Raw genomic sequence first — 21,110 nt, 5'->3', positions numbered from 1 at the left:
GAATTCAGTAAAATTACAGTATACACAATAAATGTACAAAAATCCGTTTCATTTCTATACACTAACAACAAACTATCAGAAAGAGAAATTAAGAGAACAATCCCATTTACAATTGCATCTAAAAGAATAGCTAGGAATAAATCTAATTAAAAAGATATAAGACCTATACTTGCAAAATTATAAGACACAGATGACAGAAATCAAAGATGACACAAACAGAGGCTTCCCTGGTGGCGCAGTGGTTAAGAATCTGCCTGCCAATGCAGGGGACACGGGTTTGAGCCCTGATCCGGGAGGATCCCACAGGCCGCAGAGCAACTAAGCCCTTGCACCACAACTAGTGAGCCTGCACTCTAGAGCCTGCGTGCCACAACTACTGAGCCTGTGTCCCACAATTACTGAAGCCTGTGCACCTAGAGCCCATGCTCCACAACGAGAGAGGCCACCGCAATGAGAAGCCCATGCACCGCAACGAAGAGTAGCCCTCGCTCGCTGCAACTAAAAGAAAGCCCATGCACAGCAACGAGGACCCAACACAGCCAAAAATAAATAAATAGATAGATAGATAGATAGATAGATAGATAGATAGGTAAATAGATAAATGTATTTTTAAAAAAAAGATGACACAAACAAATGGAAAGATATACCATGCTCGTGGATTGGAAGGATTAATACTGTTAAAATGACCATACTACCTAAGGCAATCTGCAGAGTCAATGCAATCCTTATCAAAATAACAAGGACATTTTTTACAGAACTAGAGCAAATAATTCTAAAATTTGTATAGAAACACAAAAGATCCCAAACAATCTTGAGAAAGAAAAATAAAGCTTGAGGTATCATGCTCCCTGACTTTATACTACAAAGCTACAGTAATCAAAACAGTATGGTACTGGCACAAAAACAGACACATGGATCAAGGAACAGAATAGAGAGCTCAGAAATGGACCCACTCTCATATTGGCAATTAATCTATGACAGAGAAGGTAAGAGTATACAATGGGGAAAGGACAGCCTCACTCATCAATAAATGGTGTTGAGAAAAGTGGAAAGCTACATTCAAAACAATCAAACTGGGCTACTTTCTCACAGATATACAAAAATAAACTCAAAATAGATTAAGACTTGAATATAAGACCGGAATCCATAAAACGCCTAGAAGAAAACCGAGGCAGTATGCTCTTTGACATCAGTCTTAACAATATTTTTTTTGGATCTGTCTCCTCAGGCAAGGGAAACAAAAGCCAAAATAAGCAAATGGGATGCCATCAAACTAAAAAGCTTTTGCACAGCAAAGGAAACTATCAACAAAATGAAAAGGCCACTTACTGAACAGGAGAAGATATTTGCAAATGATATATGTGATAAGGCATTCATATCCAAAATATACAAAGGACTCATACAACTCAATATCAAAAAAATCTGATTTTAAAATGGGCAGAGATTCTGAATAGGCATTTTCCCAAAGAAGACAAACAGGTGGCCAACAGACACATGAAAAGATGATCAGCGTCACTAATTATTGGGGAAGTGCAAATCAAAACCACAATGAGATATAACCTCACTCCTGTCAGTATAGCTGTTATCAAAAAGACAACAAATAATAGGTGTTGGCGAGGATATGGAGAAAAAGGAACCTTTGTGTACTGTTAGTAGGAATGTAAACTGGGGCATACTTTATGGAAAACAGTATAGAGGTTTCTCAAAAAATTAAAAATAGAAGTACCATATGATCCATCAATTCCACTTCTGGGTAAATACCAAAGAAAACAAAAGCACTAATTCAAAAAGCTACATGAACCCCTATGTGCATTGCATTATTTTCACAAGTCAAGATTTGGAAGCAACCTAAGTGTCCATCAATAGATGACTGGTTAAAGGAGATGTGGTATATATACACAACAGAATATTATTCAGCCATTAAAAACGAATAAAATCTTGCCATTTGCAGCAACATGAATGGACCTACAGGGTATTATTATGCTTAGCGAAATAAATCAAACAGAGGAAGACAAATATTATATAATTTCACTTACATGTGGCATCTAAAAAAACCCAAATGAATAAACATAACAAAGCAGAAACAGACTAATAGGTACAGAGAACAAACGTGTGATTGCCAGACGGAAGGAGGGTGGGGAAATGAGTAAAATAGGTAACAGAGATTAGGAAATACAAACTTCTAGTTATAAAAGAGATGAGTTACAGGGATGAAATGTACAGCATGGGAAATATAGTCAGGGATATCATAATATCTTTGTATGGTGACAGATGGTAACTAGACTTATTGTGGTGATCATTTTATAATGTATAAAAATATTGAGTCACTATGTTGTACATCTGAAGCTAGTATAATATTGTAAGTCAATTATACATAAGTAAAAAATAAAATATGATTTGAAAGATACTAAAACAATCTTGAAAAAGAAGAACATGGTTGGAGGACCACTAATTCCAATCTCAAAACTTACAGCAAAGTTGTAGAAATCAAGACAGTGTGGTACTTGCATAAGGATATACATATAGAAAAATGAAATAGATTTGAGAGTCCACAAATAAACCCATGTGTCTATAGTCAACTGATTTTCTACAAGAATGCCAAGATAATTCAATGGGGGAAGAACAGTTTTTTCAACAGATGGTGTGGGGCACCTGGATATCCACATGTAAAAAAATGAAATGAGCCCCTCACACCATATGCAAAATTTAACTAAAAATGGATCAAAGACCTAGATGAAAGCTAAAACATAAAACTATTACAACAAAACATAAGGGTAAATCTTTCTGATGTTGGATTAGGCAATGGTTTATTAGGTATGATGCCAAACGCACAAACAACAAAGAAAAAGTAAATAACTTGGACTTCATCAAAATTTAACACTTTTATGCTTCACACCATCAAAAAAGTAAAAAGACAATGTGTGGAATGGGAGATATTTTTACAAATCATTTATCTGATAAGGGACTAATATCCAGAATACATAAAGAACTCTTAACACTAAACAATAAAAAGACCAACAACACAATTTTTTAAATGGGCCAAACATTTAAATATACAGTAAGTCCTCTACATACAAACCTTCAAGTTGCGAACCTTCAAAGATGTGAATGTGTGTTCCATCAACATCAGGCGTGAGTGAAATTGCAGCTTGCCCTCCGTCTCCTATTGCTGACGATCCTTCAGCTCTACCATCTCCCACCTCCTCTCCCTTCTCCAGTCAGTAACTCTTCTTTCCTGTTCACTCGATTCCAGCCCCTGTATGCTAGCTGTGGTACTGTACTACTGTACTTTTCAAGGTACTGTACTGTAAGGTTAAAAATGTTTATTTTTTGTTTTTTCTGTATATTATTTGTGTGAAAAGTATTATAAACCTATTAAAGTACAGTACTATATAGCCAACTGTGTCAGTTGGGTACCTAAGCTAACTTTGTTGGACTTACAAACAAATTAGACTTATGAACGCGTTCTCAGAACAGAACTCGTTCATATGTAGGGGACTTACTGTACATTTCTCCAAAGGAGATATACATATGTCCAATAAGTATATGAAAAGATACTCAACATCCCTAGCCATCAGGGAAATGCAAATCGAAGCCACGATGAGATACCACTTCACATGCATTAGAATGGCTATATTAAAAAAAAAACAGAAAAACAACAAGTGTTGGCAAGGATGTGGAGAAATTGGAACCTTCATACACGCTGGTGGAAGTGTAATATGGTGCAGCCACTTTGCAAAACAGTCTGACTGTTCTTGAAAAATTAAACATAGAGTTTCTATATGACCCAGCAATTCTGCTTCTAGGTATATAGCCAAGAGAAATGAAAATATATGTCCACACAAAAACTTGTACATGGATGTTCATAGCAATATTGATAATAATCAAAGAATGGGAACACTGCAATGTCCACCAACTAATGAATGGAGAAATAAAATGTGGTTTATCCAAACAATGTAATATGATAATGTAAGAAAAATAGTTAAGTTCCGATACATGCTACAACATAGATGAACCTTGAAAACATCACACTAAATGAAAGAAGCCAGTCACATATTATTTTATTCTATTTATATGAAATGTCCAGAATAGGCAAATCTATGGAGACAGAAAGCATATGAATGGTTTCCTAGGGCTGAGGGCTTTAGGGGTAAATGCTGGGTGACTTCTAGTGGGAATGTCCTTTCTTATTAGGGTGATGAAAATGTTCTGAATTGATTGTGGTGATGGTTGCACAATTCTGGTAATAAACTAAAAACCTATGAATTGCATAATTTAAATGTATTACATAGTATGTGAATTACTCTTGTAAAAAATATTTAAAGGATAAGCAGAAGTTAGCTAGATAAAGAATGAAAGAACAATGTGGGCAGAGGGTCTAAAGCAGGAAGGAATATGACTTACTAGAGCAGTTTTTTTAAAAGGCCAGTGTAATGGGAGTACAAAAATAAGGATGAAGATACAGAGTAGGTAGAAGCCATATCTTGCAGAGTTTTGAAGACTTTGTTAAGGATTTAGGCTAAGATGTTAAATGTAAATATTTTTCTATTTTTCAGTAACAGTGTGGCAAAGACTGCCAGTTACCTTCCTTTATAGTTAACCTTTCATCCTTAGTAAGAAAACCTCTGTTTTTAGCTGGGCATATCATTCAGCTTCTGTAGAAGCTAATTGCAACCATGGGGCTAAATTCTCATCAATCAGAATTAAGTTATATTTTTGTATGGTCAGTGCCCAAAGCCATGAGTGGCACACAGTGGTGCTCCACAAATCTTTGTTGAATGAGTATGAGATTTCCATGAAGTCTGCTGAAAGAGGTTAGGAGATACATCATTATCCCTTTCTGCAACCTCCTGAATCAAACACAGATGTGGTAACTGGAGTCTTAGCAACTACCTTGAACTAAGGATGAGGACCTCACCACACGCTCTATCGATGGCATGGTAGTGAACTGAGGAGTCCCCACAACTACGTGGAGCCACTCCATACTAGAGTGCCTGTCTCCGGATTTCTTTTACATAAGAAATCAGTTTCCACGTTGTTTAAGCTACAGTTATTTTAGAAACTTTCAGTTATTTTAGCTAATCCTACTCTTAACTAATGTGAGCAGTGGTGATCCATCCTTCTAACTTTAAAGTAAAATACTTCCCAGCTAAATGGCAGAGAAAACTAATGATTGGGAGTGTACTGGTTAGGGTTTAGACTAGCTGTTAAGTGATAGAAAACCCAAAATAGCAGTGGCTTATACAGGATAAAAATTTATATCTTCCCATGTAATGGAGCAAATAGGTCTTCAATATTAAGACCCCGGGTTCCATTGATGTCTCTATCACTTCCTTTGAATTCTTATCTGTGGCATTGCCCATAGTGCCACAGGGTTTGAAAGGTGACCTTTAAGCTCCTTGTTGGGGTACCTTATTGAGGGACAAATATGAAGGTAATCTTGGTAAATAATATTTATAGTACAAGTAATAAAGAAACATAAAAAAGTAATATTATATATATAAACACCCAAGTACACACCATCTGCAAACACAAAACATTGAAATTAATTTCACAAGCCACCTAGGGAGAAAAAGTAGCCTTATATCTTCATAGTCATGCCTTACATAGAATCTATTCCTCTAGCAAGCATTTGTTTAACATCTACTCTGTGGCGGGAACTGCATTCGGCATTGCACTCAAATGACACAAATGAATAGAACCTAGTCTCTGTTTTCTAGGAGCTTGCAATTTAACAGACATATGATAAACACACAGGAAACTACCAGTGAATAGATACAAATGCAAGGCAAGATTAGTTAATCTTATCTACATCCTGTCCATTCAAACTCCACAATCAGAAGAACTTTATTTCTTCTGTTTTGTTTGGGTTATTTTTGCAGAAGTGGCTTTTATTTTTTATTCTTATGTAGTAAACTATATAGAATTTCCCACTCACATTTTTTGAGAGTTCAGCATTATAAATGATTGATGTAATTGCTTGTAGCACGAAACACAATACCTTTATAAAATACAAATTCTTTTCAAGAACAAATGGTACATTACATTTTTTAAAAATTGACCATATACTATAAGTATCTATATGTCAGTTTCATTCAGATCAATTTTTTAAAAAAATCTTATTAGAGTATAGCTGATTTACAATGTTGTGTTAATTTCAGGTGTACAGCAAAGTGAATCAGTTATACATATACATATATCCACTCTTTTTTTAGATTCTTTTCCCATATAGGCCATTACAGAGTATTGAGTAGAGTTCCCTGTGGTATACAGTAGGTTCTTATTAGTTACCTATTTTATATATAGTAGTGTGTATATGCCAATGCCAATCTCCAATTTATCCCTCCCCCTGAACTTTACTTCTTATACTTCTTGTGAGAGAAGTGATTTTCCTCCAGGAGGACAGGAGCACTCCCCAGGATGGGGTCTGAGAGATCTGAGCAGGCAGAAGGATCACCAAACATATCCAAGACCTAAAAAAGCTAGAGGGTCAGGACAAGGGTTGCCAGATAAAATGCAGGACACCCAGTTAAATCTGAATTTCAGATAAACAATGCATAATTTTATAGTATAACTATGTCCCCCAAATTCAACTGGTGTTCTATATTTTTATTAGCTAAATCTGGCAACCCTAGGCAGGACAAATTATGTACAAAAAGGCCAAACTTGAGAAGCCAAATTTACTCATGAAGTTCCAGAGATAAAGGCTGCTGAACAGGAAATAAGAGACCAAGTGATGGGTGCAGGAGTTGGATAGACCTGGAACAGAGCAGGAAGAATGAGCAAAGATGAGCACTGCACAACTCAAGACAACCACATGTGATGTCATGGCTCTGGAAGTCTAACACCATGATACCAACAGTGATAGAATGCCCAGGGCTCTTTGTATTGATGAGACTCCATAGAACAAGATAGGTAAAAAAACAATATTAAAACTCACCCTCTCTTCCACCTTCCCCTGTCCCCAAACAACCCACTGTAACTGGGTTTTTTAGTTGGTCTGCTTTGTTTAAAAAACCATCTAAAAGAACCAGAAAAGTTTGAGGGGGTGGTGGGAGGGAGAGATTATTTTTTTAAATAGCTCTAGAAGCAAAAAGAAACTTAGACTTAAGAATCTAACTCCAGGAGGGACCTTCAGGATGGCGGAGGAGTAAGACGTGGAGAGCACCTTCCTCCCCACAAATACATCAAAAATACATCTACATGTGGAACAACTCCTACAGAACACCTACTGAACGCTGGCAGAAGACCTCAGACTTCCCAAAAGGCAAGAAAATCCCCACGTACCTGGATAGGGCAAAAGAAAAAAGAAAAAACAAAGACAAAAGAATAGGAACAGGACCTGCACCTCTGGGAGGGAGTTGTGAAGGAGGAAACGTTTCCACACACTAGGAAGCCCCTTCACTGGCAGAGATGGGGGGTGGGCGGGGGGGAAGCTTCAGAGCCATGGAGGAGAGCACAGCAACAGGGATGCAGAGGGCAAAGTGGAGAGATTCCCACACAGAGGATCAGTGCCGACCAGCACTCACCAGCCTGAGAGGCTTGTCTGTTCACCCACCGGGGAGGGTGGGGCTGGAAGCTGAGGCTTGGGCTTCGGAGGTCAGATCCCAGGGAGAGGACTGGGGTTGGCTGTGTGAACACAGCCTGAAGGGTGCTAGTGTGCCACAGCTAGCCGGGAGGAAGTCTGGGGAAAAGTCTGGACCTCCCTAAGAGGCAAGAGACCATTGTTTCAGGGTGCATGAGGAGAGGGGATTCCTTCCCTGTCTGCCCACAGAAGGCAGGGCACCACCTAAAAGAGCTCCAGAGATGGGCTTGAGCTGTGGCTATCAGCTCAGACCCCAGAGATGGGTATGAAACACTTAGACTGCTGCCATTGCCACCAAGAATCCACCTGTGTGCCACCTGTGTGCAAGCACAGGTCACTATCCATACACTCCCGCCTGGGAGCCTGTGCAGCATGCCACTGCCAGGGTCCCATGATCCAGGGACAACTTCCCCAGGAGAACACAAGGTGCACCTCAGGCTGTTGCAATGTCACACCAGCCTCTGCCGCTACAGGCTCGCCCTGCATTCTAATTATAACTACCATATCCCTCCCTCCCCCCGGCCTGAGTGAGCCAGAGCAACCTAATCAGCCACTACTTTAAGCCCATCCTATCTGAGCAGGAACAGATGCCTGAGGGCAACCTACACGCAGGGGTGGGCCAAAACAAAGCTTAACCCCAGGAGCTGTGCGAACAAAGAAGAGAAAGGGAAATTTCTCCGTGCAGCCTCAGGAGCAGCAGACTAAATCCCCACAATCAACTTGAGTCACCCTGCCTCTATGGAATACCTGAATAGACAATGTATCAGCCAAATTTGAGGTGGTGGACTTTGGGAACAACTGTAGACTTGGGGTTTGCTCTCTGCGACTGACTTGTTTCTGACTTTTTTTTTTTAACATTTTTACTGAAGTATAATTGCTTTACAATGGTGTGTTAGTTTCTGCTTTAAAACAAAGTGAATCAGTTATACATATACATATGTTCCCATATCTCTTCCCTCTTGCATCTCCCTCCCTCCCACCCTCCCTATCCCACCCCTCTAGGTGGTCACAAAGCACCGAGCTGATCTCCCTGTGCTATGCGGCTGCTTCCCACTAGCTATCTATTTTACATTTGGTAGTGTATATATGTCCACGACACTCTCTCACCCTGTCACATCTCACCCCTCCCCCTCCCCATATCCTCAAGTCCATTCTTTAGTAGGTCTGTGTCTTTATTCCCATCTTGCCACTAGGTTCTTCATGACCTTTTTTTTTTTTCCTTAGATTCCATATATATGTGTTAGCATCATGTATTTGTTTTTCTCTTTCTGACTTACTTCACTCTGTATGACAGACTCTAACTCCATCCACCTCATTACAAATACCTCCATTTCATTTCTTTTTATGGCTGAGTAATATTCCATTGTATATATGTGCCACATCTTCTTTATCCATTCATCTGATGATGGACACTTTGGTTGCTTCCATGTCCTGGCTATTGTAAATAGAGCTGCAATGAACATTTTGGTACATGACTCTTTTTGAATTATGGTTTTCTCAGGGTATATGCCCAGTAGTGGGATTGCTGGGTCGTATGGTAGTTCTATTTTTAGTTTTTTAAGGAACCTCCATACTGTTCTCCATAGTGGCTGTATCAATTTACATTCCCACCAACAGTGCAAGAGTGTTCCCTTTTCTCCACACCCTCTCCAGCATTTATTGTTTCTAGATTTTTTGATGATGGCCATTCTGACCGGTGTGAGATGATACCTCATTGTAGTTTTGATTTGCATTTCTCTAATGGTTAAGGATGTTGAGCATTCATTCATGTGTCTGTTGGCCATCTGTATATCTTCTTTGGAGAAATGTCTGTTTAGGTCTTCTGCCCATTTTTGGACTGGGTTGTTTGTTTTTTTGTTATTGAGCTGCATGAGCTGCTTGTAAATCTTGGAGATTAATCCTTTGTCAGTTGCTTCATTTGCAAATATTTTCTCCCATTCTGAGGGTTGTCTTTTGGTCTTGTTTATGGTTTCCTTTGCTGTGCAAAAGGTTTTAAGTTTCATTAGGTCCCATTTGTTTATTTGTGTTTTTATTTCCATTTCTCTAGGAGCTGGGTCAAAAAGGATCTTGCTGCGATTTATGTCATGGAGTGTTCTGCCTATGTTTTCCTCTAAGAGTTTGATAGTGTCTGGCTTAACATTTAGGTCTTTAATCCATTTTGAGTTTATTTTTGTGTATGGTGTCAGGGAGTGTTCTAGTTTCATACTTTTACATGTACCTGTCCAATTTTCCCAGCACCACTTATTGAAGAGGCTGTCTTTTCTCCACTGTATATGCTTGCCTCCTTTATCAAAGATAAGGTGACCATATGTGTGTGGGTTTATCTGTGGGCTTTCTATCCTGTTCCATTGATCTATATTTCTGTTTTTGTACCAGTACCAAACTGTCTTGATTACTGTAGCTTTGTAATATAGTCTGAAGTCAGGGAGCCTGATTCCTCCAGCTCCATTTTTCGTTCTCAAGATTGCTTTGGCTATTCGGGGTCTTTTGTGTCTCCATACAAATTGTGAAATTTTTTGTTCTAGTTCTGTGAAAAGTGCCTGTGGTAGTTTGATAGGGATTGCATTGAATCTGTAGATTGCTTTGGGTAGTAGAGTCATTTTCACAATGTTGATTCTTCCAATCCAAGAACATGGTATATCTCTCCATCTATTTCTATCATCTTTAATTTCTTTCATCAGTGTCCTATAATTTTCTGCATACAGGTCTTTTGTCTCCTTAGGTAGGTTTATTCCTAGATATTTTATTCTTTTTGTTGCAGTGGTAAATGGGAGTGTTTCCTTAATTTCTCTTTCAGATTTTTCATCATTAGTATATAGGAATGCAAGAGATTTCTTTGCATTAATTTTGTATCCTGCTACTTTACCAAATTCATTGATTAGCTCTAGTAGTTTTCTAGTGGCAGTTTTAGGATTCTCTATGTATAGTATCGTGTCATCTGCAAACAGTGACAGCTTTACTTCTTCTTTTCCGATTTGGATTCCTTTTATTTCTTTTTCTTCTCTGATTGCTGTGGCTAACACTTCCAAAACTATGTTGAATAATAGTGGTGAGAGTGGGCAACCTTGTCTTGTTCCTGATCTTAGTGGAAATGGTTTCAGTTTTTCACCATTGAGGACAATGTTGGCTGTGGGTTTGTCATATATGGCCTTTATTATGTTGAGGTAGGTTCCCTCTATGCCCACTTTCTTGAGAGTTTTTATCATAAATGGGTGTTGAATTTTGTCGAAAGCTTTCTCTGCATCTATTGAGATGATCATATGGTTTTTCTCCTTCAGTTTGTTAATATGATGTATCACGTTGATTGATTTGCGTGTATTGAAGAATCCTTGCATTCCTGGAATAAACCCCACTTGATCATGGTGTATAATCTTTTAATAAGCTGTTGGATTCTGTTTGCTAGTATTTTGTTGAGGATTTTTGCATCTATGTTCATCAGTGATATTGGCCTGTAGTTTTCTTTCTTTGTGACATCTTTGTCTGGTTTTGGTATCAGGGTGATGGTGGCCTCGTAGAATGAGTTGGGAAGTGTTCCTCCCTCTACAATATTTTGGAAGAGTTTGAGAAGGATAGGTGTTAGCTCTTCTCTAAATGTTTGATAGAATTCACCAGTGAAGCCATCTGGTCCTGGGCTTTTGTTTGTTGGAAGATTTTTAATCACAGTTTCAATTTCAGTGCTTGTGATTGGTCTGTTCATATTTTCTATTTCTTCCTGGTTCAGTCTTGGTAGGTTGTGCATTTCTAAGAATCTGTCCATTTCTTCCAAGTTGTCCATTTTATTGGCATAGAGTTGCTTGTAGTAATCTCTCATGATCGTTTGTATTTCTGCAGTGTCAGTGGTTACTTCTCCTTTTTCATTTCTAATTCTATTGATTTGAGTCTTTTCCCTTTTTCTCTTGATGAGTCTGGCTAATGGTTTGTCAATTTTGTTTATCTTCTCGAAGAACCAGCTTTTAGTTTCATTGATTTTTGCTATTGTTTCCTTCATTTTCTTTTTCATTTATTTCTGATCTGATCTTTATGATTTCTTTCCTTCTGCTAGCTTTGGGGTTTTTTTGCTCTTCTTTCTCTAATTGCTTTAGGTGCAAGGTTAGGCTGTTTATTCGAGATGTTTCCTGTTTCTTGAGGTAGGCTTGTATTGCTATAAACTTCCCTCTTAGAACTGCTTTTGCTGCATCCCATAGGTTTTGGGCCATCGTGTCTCCATTGTCATTTGTTTCTAGGTATTTTTTGATTTCCCCTTTGATTTCCTCAATGATCACTTCGTTATTAAGTAGTGTATTGTGTAGCCTCCATGTGTTTGTATTTTTTACAGGTCTTTTCCTGTAATTGATATCTAGTCTCATAGCGTTGTGGTCGGAAAAGATACTGGATACGATTTCAATTTTCTTAAATTTACCAAGGCTTGATTTGTGACCCAAGATATGATCTATCCTGGAGAATGTTCCATGAGCACTTGAGAAAAATGTGTATTCTGTTGTTTTTGGGTGGAATGTCCTATAAATATCAATTAAGTCCATCTTGTTTAATGTATCATTTAAAGCTTGTGTTTCCTTATTTATTTTCATTTTGGATGATCTGTCCATTGGTGAAAGTGGGGTGTTAAAGTCCCCTACTATGATTGTGTTACTGTCTATTTCCCCTTTTATGGCTGTTAGTATTTGCCTTATGTATTGAGGTGCTCCTATGTTGGGTGCATAAATATTTACAATTGTTATACCTTCCTCTTGGATCGATCCCTTGATCATTATATAGTGTCCTTCTTTGTCTCTTGTAATAGTCTTTATTTTAAAGTCTATTTTGTCTGATATGAGAATTGCTACTCCAGCTTTCTTTTGATTTCCATTTGCATGGAATATCTTTTTCCATCCCCTCACTTTCAGTCTGTATGTGTCTCTAGGTCTGAAGTGGGTCTCTTGTAGACAGCATATATATGGGTCTTGTTTTTGTATCCATTCAGCCAGTCTATGTCTTTTGGTGGGAGCATTTAATCCATTTACATTTAAGGTAATTATTGATATGTATGTTCCTTTTCCCATTTTCTTAAATGTTTTGGGTTTGTTGTTGTAGGTGTTTTCCTTCTCTTGTGTTTCTTGCCTAGAGAAGTTCCTTTAGCATTTGTTGCAAAGCTGCTTTGATGGTGCTGAACTCTCTCAGCTTTTGCTTGTCTGTAAAGGTTTTAATTTCTCCATCAAATCTGAATGAGATCCTTGCTGGGTAGAGTAACCTTGGTTGTAGGTTTTTCTCCTTCATCACTTTAAGTATATCCTGCCACTCCCTTCTGGCTTGCAGAGTTTCTGCTGAAAGGTCAGCTGTTAACCTTATGGGGATTCCCTTGTGTGTTATTTGTTGTTTTTCCCTTGCTGCTTTTAATATGTTTTCTTTATATTTAATTTTTGATAGTTTGATTAATATGTGTCTTGGCGTGTTTCTCCTTGGATTTATCCTGTATGGGACTCTCTGTGCTTCCAGGACTTGATTAACTATTTCCTTTCCCATATTAGGGAAGTTTTCAACTATAATCTCTTCAAATATTTTCTCAGTCCCTTTCTTTTTCTCTTCTTCTGGGACCCCTATAATTCGAATGTTGGTGCGTTTAATGTTGTCCCAGAGGTCTCTGAGACTGTCCTCAGTTCTTTTCATTCTTTTTTCTTTATTCTGCTCTCCAGTAGTTATTTCCACTATTTTATCTTCCAGGTCACTTATCCGTTCTTCTGCCTCAGTTATTCTGCTATTGATCCCATCTAGAGTATTTTTAATTTCATTTATTGTGTTGTTCATCATTGCTTGGTTCCTCTTTAGTTCTTCTACATCCTTGTTAAATGTTTCTTGCATTTTGTCTATTCTATTTCCAAGATTTTGGATCATCTTTACTATCATTATTCTGAATTCTTTTTCAGGTAGATTGCCTATTTCCTCTTCATTTGTTAGGTCTGGTGTGTTTTGACCCTGCTCCTTCACCTGCTGTGTGTTTTTTTTGTCTTCTCATTTTGCTTATCTTACTGTGTTTGGGGTCTCCTTTTCACAGGCTGCAGGTTCGTAGTTCCCGTTGTTTTTGGTATCTGTCCCCAGTGGCTAGGGTTGGTTCAGTGGGTTGTGTAGGCTTCCTGGTGGAGGGGACTAGTGCCTGTGTTCTGGTGGATGAGGTTGGATCTTGTCTTTCTGGTGGCACGTCCACGTCTGGTGGTGTGTTTTGGGGTGTCTGTGGCCTCACTATGATTTTAGGCAGCCTCTCTGCTAATGGATGGGGCTATGTTCCTGTCTTGCTAGTTGTTTGGCATAGGGTGTCCAGCACTGTAGCTTGCTGGTCGTTGAGTGAAGCTGGGTCTTGATGTTGAGATGGAGATCTCTGAGGGATTTTCACCATTTGGTATTACGTGGAGCTGGGAGGTATCTTGTGGACCAGTGTCCTGAAGTTGGCTCTCCCACCTCAGAGGCACAGCCCTAATGCCTGGCTGGAGCACCAAGAGCCTTTCATCCACACAGCTCAGAGTATAAGGGAGAAAAAAATAGAAAGAAAGAAAGAAAGAGGATAAAATAAAATAAAATAAAGCTATTATAATAAAAAATAAGAAAAAAAATTATTAAGAGTAAATGTATTCAGAAAAAAATTTTTTTTAATTTTTAAAGATAGATTTATTAATTTTTTATAATAAAAAATAAGAAAAAAATTATTAAGAAAAAAATTTATTAAGAAAAAAATTTTTTTAATTTTTTAAAATAAAAAATATGAAAAAACATTAAAAAATTTCTTTTTAATTTCTAAAAATAGAAAATAAGGAAAAAATTATTAAGAAAACATTTATTAGGAAAAAAAAATTTTTTTTTAAGAAAAAAAAAAAAAAAAACAACGGATGGACCTAACCCTAGGACTAATGGTGAAAGCAAAGCTATACAGACAAAATCTCACCGAGAAGCATATACATATCCACTCACAAAAAAAGGAAAAGGGGAAAAATTAATATATCCTGCTCCCAAAGTCCACCTCTTGAATTTGGGATGATTCGTTGTCTTTTCAGGTATTCAACAGATGCAGGCACATCAAGTTGTTTGTGGAGCTTTAATCCGCTGCTCTGAGGCTGCTGGGAGAGATTTCCCTTTCTCTTCTTTGTTCGTACAGCTCCTGGGGTTCAGCTTTGGATTTGGACTCCGCCTCTGCATGTAGGTCGCCTGAGGACGTCTGTTCCCCGCCCAGGCAGAACGGGGTTAAAGGAGCAGCTGCTTTGGGGGCTCTGGCTCACTCAGGCCGGGGGAGGGAGGGGTACGGATATGGGGCGAGCCTGCGGCAGCAGAGGCCGGCACGACGTTGCAGCAGCCTGAGGCACGCTGTGCGTTCTCCCGGGGAAGTTGTCCCCGGACCACGGGAGCCCGGCAGTGGCGAGCTGCACCGGCTCCTGGGAGGGGCGGTGTGGAGAGTGACCTGCGCTCGCACACAGGCTTCTTGGTGGCGGCAGCAGCAGCCTTAGCGTCTCCTGCCCGTCTCTGGGGTCCGCGCTGATAACCGCGGGTCGCGCCTGTCTCTGGGTTCTGCGCTGTTAGCCGCAGCTCGCGCCCGCCTCTGGGGTCCACGCTGATAGCCGCGGCTCGCGCCAGTCTCTGGAGTTCGTTTAGGCGGCGCTCTGAATCCCCTCTCCTTGCGTGCCACGAAACAAAGAGGCAAGAAAAAGTCTCCTGCCTCTTCGGCGGCTGCAGACTTTTTCTCGGGCTCCCTCCCGGCTAGCTGTGGCGCACTAGCCCCCCTCAGGCTGTGTCACGCTGCCCGCCCCAGTACTCTCCCTGCAATCCGACCGAAGCCCGAGCCTCGGCTCCCAGTCCCGCCCGCCCCGGTGGGTGAGCAGACAAGCCTCTCGGGCTGGTGAGTGCTACTCAGCACCGATCCTCCGTGCAGGAATCTCTCCGCCTTGCCCTCCGCACCCCTGTGGCTGCACTCTCCTCCGTGGCTCCGAAGCTTCCCCCCTCTGCCACCCACAGTCTCTGCCCATGAAGGGGCTTCCTAGTGTGTGGAAACCTTTCCTCCTTCATGGCTCCCTCTCACTGGCACAGGTCCCGTCCCTATTCTTTTGTCTCTGTTATTTCTTTTTTCTTTTGCCCTACCCAAGTACGTGGGGATTTTCTTGCCTTTGGGGAGGTCTGACGTCTTCTGCTAGCGTTCAGTAGGTGTTCTGTAGGAGCAGTTCCACGTGTAGATGTGTTTCTACTGTATCTGTGTGAAGGAAGGTGATCTCCGCGTCTTACTCTTCCGCCATCTTGCTCCTCCCTGTTTCTGACTTTTATGTTTATCTTAGTATAGTTTTTAGCACTTGTTATCATTGGTAGATTTGTTTATTGGTTTGGTTGCTCTCTTTTTTTTGTATTACTTTTTTATTTTTTAATTTTGATTATTTTATGTTAATTATTTTACTTTATTTTATTTTATTTTTCTTTATTTTTTTTTAATTAGTTATTTTCCTTTCGTTTTTTCTTCCTTTTCTTCTGAGCCGTGTGGCTGATAGGGTCTTGGTGCTCCGGCCTGCTGTCAGGCCTGAGCCTCTGAGGTGGGAGAGCCGAGTTCAGGACATTGGACCAACAGAGACCTCCAGGCCCCATGTAATATCAATCAGTGAGAGCTCTCCCAGACATCTCCGTCTCAACACTAACACCCAGCTCCACCCAATGGCCAGCAAGCTCCAGTGCTGGATGCCCCATGCCAAACAACTAGCAAGACAGGAACACAACACAACCCATTAGCAGAGAGGCTGCCAAAATCATAAGTTCACAGACACCCTAAAACACACCACTGGACACAGCCCTGCCCACCAGAGAGACAAGATCCAGCCCCACCCCCCAGAACAGAACACCAGTCACCTCCACCAGGAAGCCTACACAACCCACTGAACCAACCACACCCACTGGGGGCAGACACCAAAAACAATGGGAACTATGAGCCTGCAGCCTGCGAAAAAGAGACCACAAACACAGTAAGTTAAGCAAAATGAGAAGACAGAGAAATACACAGCAGATGAAGGAGCAAGGTAAAAACCCACCAGACCAAACAAATGAGGAGGAAATAGGCAGTCTACCTGAAAAAGAATTCAGGGTAATGATAGTAAAGATGATCCAAAATCTTGGAAATAGAATGGAGAAAATAAAAGACATGTTTAACAAGGACTTGGAAGAACTAAAGAGCAAACAAACAATGATGAACAACACAATAAGTGAAATTAAAAATTCTCTAGAAGGAATCAATAGCAGAATAACGGAGGCAGAAGAATGGATAAGTGACCTGGAAGATAAAACAGTGGAAATAACTACCACAGAGCAGAATAAAGAAAAAAGAATGAAAAGAATTGAGGACAGTCTAAGAGACCTCTGGGACAACATTAAATGCACCAACATTCGAATTATAGGGGTCCTAGAAGAAGAGAAAAAGAAAGGGTCTGAGAAAATATTTGAAGAGATTATAGTTGAAGACTTCCCTAAAATGGGAAAGGAAATAGTCAATCAAGTCCAGGGAATGCAGAGAGTCCCATACAGAATAAATCCAAGGAGAAACACGCCAAGACACATATTAATCAAACTATCAAAAATTAAATACAAAGAAAAGGTATTAAAAGCAGCAAGGGAAAAGCAACAAATAACATACAAGGGAATTCCCATAAAGTTAACACCCGATCTTTCAGCAGAAACTCTGCAAGCCAGAAGGGAGTGGCGTGACATATTTAAAGTGATGAAAGGGAAAATCCTGCAACCAAGATTACTCTACCCAGCAAGTATCTCATTCAGATTCGACAGAAAAATTAAAGCCTTTACACAAAAGCTAAGAGAATTCAGCACCATCAAACCAGCTTTACAACAAATGCTAAAGGAACTTGCCTAGGCAGGAAACACAAGAGAAGGAAAAGACCTACAATAACAAACCCAAAACAATTAAGGAAATGGTAATAGGAACATACATATTGATAACTACCTTAAATGTAAATGGATTAAATGTTCCCACCAAAAGACATAGACTGGCTGAATGGATACAAAAACAAGACCCATATATATGCTGTCTACAAAGACCCACTTCAGACCTAGGGACACATACAGACTGAAAGTGAGGGGATGGAAAAAGATATTCCATGCAAATGGAAATCAGAAGAAAGCTGGAGTAGCAAATCTCATATCAGAAAAAATAGACTTTCAAATAAAGACTACTACAAGAGACAAAGAAGGACACTACATAATGATCAAGGGATTAATCCAAGAAGAAGATATAACAATTGTAAATATTTATGCACCCAACATAGGAGCACCTCAATACGTAAGGCAAAGGCTAACAGCCATAAAAGGGGAAATCAACAGCAACACAATAATATTAGGGGACTTTAATACCCAACTTTTGCCAATGGACAGATAATCCAAAATGGAAATAAATAAGGACACACAAGCTTTAAATGACACATTAGACCACATGGACTTAATTGATATTTATAGGACATTCCATCCCAAAACAACAGAATACACTTTCTTCTCATGTGCTCGTGGAACATTCTCCAGGATAGATCATATCCTGGGTCACACATCAAGCCTTGGTAAATTTAAGAAAATTGAAATCATATCAAGTATCTTTCCCAACCACAACGCTATGAGACTAGATATCAATTACAGGGAAAAAAACTATAAAAAATACAAACACATGGAGGCTAAACAATGCGCTACTAGAAAACCAAGAGATCACTGAAGAAATCAAAGAGGAAATCAAAAAATACCTAGAAACAAATGACAATGAAAACACGATGGCCCAAAACCTATGTGATGCAGAAAAAGCAGTTCTAAGAGGGAAGTTTATAGCAATACAATTTTATCTCAAGAAACAAAAAAATTCTCAAAAAAACAACCTAACCTTACACCTAACGCAATTAGAGAAAGAAGAACAAAAAAACCCAAAGTTAGCACAAGGAAAAAAATCATAAAGGTCAGAGCAGAAATAAATGAAAAAGAAATGAGGGAAACAACAGCAAAGATCAATAAAACTGAAAGCTGGTTCTTTGAGAAGATAAACAAAATTGGTAAACCACTAGTCAGACTCATCAAGGAAAAAAGGGAGAAGACTCAAATCAACAGAATTAGAAATGAAAAAGGAGTAGTAACAACTGACAATGCAGAAATATGAAGAATCATGAGAGATTACTACAAGCAACCATATGCCAATAAAATGGACAACCTGGAAGAAATGGACACATTCTTAAAAAAGCACAACCTTCAGAGACTGAACCAGGAAGAAATAGAAAACATGAACAGACCAATCACAAACAATGAAATTGAAACAGTGATATAAAATCTTCCAACAAACAAAAGCCCAGGACCAGATGGTTTCACAGATGAATTCTATCAAACATTTAGAGAAGAGCTAACACCTATGCTTCTCAAACTCTTCCAAAATATAGCAGAGGGAAGAACACTCCCAAACTCATTCTACGAGGCCACCATCACCCTGATACCAAGACCAGACAAAAATGTCACAAAAAAAGCAAACTACAGACCAATATCACTGATGAACACAGATGCAAAAATCCTCAACAAAATACTAACAAACAGAATGCAACAGCACATTAAAAGAATCATACACCATGATCAAGTGGTGTTCATCCCAGGAATGCAGGGATTCTTCAGTATACACAAATCAATAAATATGATACACCATATTAACAAACTGAAGGATAAAAACCATATGATAATCTCAATAGATGCAGAAAAAGCTTTCAACAAAATTCAACACCCATTTATGATGAAAACTCTCCAGAAAGTAGGCATAGAGGAAACTTACCTCAACATAATAAAGGTCATATATGAGAAACCCACAGCCAACATCGTTCTCAGTGGTGAAAAACTGAAACCATTTCCTCTAAGAACAGGAAGAAGACAAGGATGCCCACTCTCACCATTATTATTCAACATAGTTTTGGAAGTGTTAGCCACAGTCAATCAGAGAAGGAAAAGAAATAAAAGGAATCCAACTCGGAAAAGAAGAAGTAAAGCTGTCACTGTTTGCAGATGACATGATACTATACATAGAGAATCCTAAAGATGCTACCAGAAAACTACTAGAGCTAATCAATGAATTTGGTAAAGTAGCAGGATACAAAATTAATGCACAGAAATCTCTTGCATTCCTATACATTAATGATGAAAAATCTGAAAGAGAAATTAAGGAAACACTCCCATTTACCATTGCAACAAAAAGAATAAAATACCTAGGAATAAACCTACCTAAGGAGACAAAAGACCTGTATGCAGAAAACTATAAGACACTGATGAAAGAAGTTACAAACAGATGGAGAGATATACCATGTTCTTGGATTGGAAGAATCAACATTGTGAAAATGAGCGTGCTACCCAAAGCAATCTACAGATTCAATGCAATCCCTATCAAACTACCAATGGCATTTTTCACAGAACTAGAACAAAACTTTCACAATTTGTATGGAAACACAAAAGACCCTGAATAGCCAAGCAATCTTGAGAAAGAAAAACGGAGCTGGAGGAATCAGGCTCCCTGACTTCAGACTATACTACAAAGCTACAGTAATCAAGACAGTATGGTACTGGCACAAAGACAGAAATATAGATCCATGGAACAGGATAGAAAGCCCAGAGATAAACCCACACACATATGGTCACCTTATCTTTGATAAAGGAGGCAAGAATATAGAATGGAGAAAGGACAGCCTCTTCAATAAGTGGTGCTGGGAAAACTGGACAGCTACATGTAAAAGAATGAAATTAGAACACTTCCTAACACCATACACAAAAATAAACTCAAAATGGATTAAAGACATATATGTAAGGCCAGACACTATAAAACTCTTAGAGGAAAACATAAGAAGAACGCTGTTTGACATAAATCACAGCAAGATCCTTTTTGACCCACGTCCTAGAGAAATGGAAATAAAAACAACAATAAACAAATGGGACCTAATGAAACTTAAAAGCTTTTGCACAACAAAGGAAACCATAAACCAGATGAAAAGACAACCCTCAGAATGGGAGAAAATATTTGCAAACGAATCAACTGACAAAGGGTTAATCTCCAAAATATACAAGCAGCTCATGCAGATCAATATCAAGAAAACAAACAACCCAATCCAAAAATGGGGAGAAGATCTAAATAGAAATTTCTCCAAGGAAGTTATACAAATGGCCAACAAACACATGAAAGGATGCTCAACATCGCTAATCATTAGAGAAATACAAATCAAAACCACAATGAGGTATCACCTCACACCAGTTAGAATGGGCATCATCAAAAAATCTACAAATAACAAATGCTGGAGAGGGTGTGGAGAAAAGGGAACCCTCTTGCACTGTTGGTGGGAATGTAAATTGATACAGCCACTATGGAGAACAGTGTGGAGGTTCCTTAAAAAACTAAAAGTAGAATTACCATATGACCCAGTAATCCCACTACTGGGCATACACCTAGAGAAAACCATAATTCAAAAAGACACAAGCACCCCAATGTTCATTGCAGCACTATTTACAATAGCCAGGTCATGGAAGCCAC

Source organism: Balaenoptera physalus (assembly GCF_965194825.1).
Source record: "Balaenoptera physalus genome assembly, chromosome: 7".
In the NCBI taxonomy this organism is placed as follows: domain Eukaryota; kingdom Metazoa; phylum Chordata; class Mammalia; order Artiodactyla; family Balaenopteridae; genus Balaenoptera; species Balaenoptera physalus.
Note: the sequence above shows the minus strand (reverse complement) of the source record.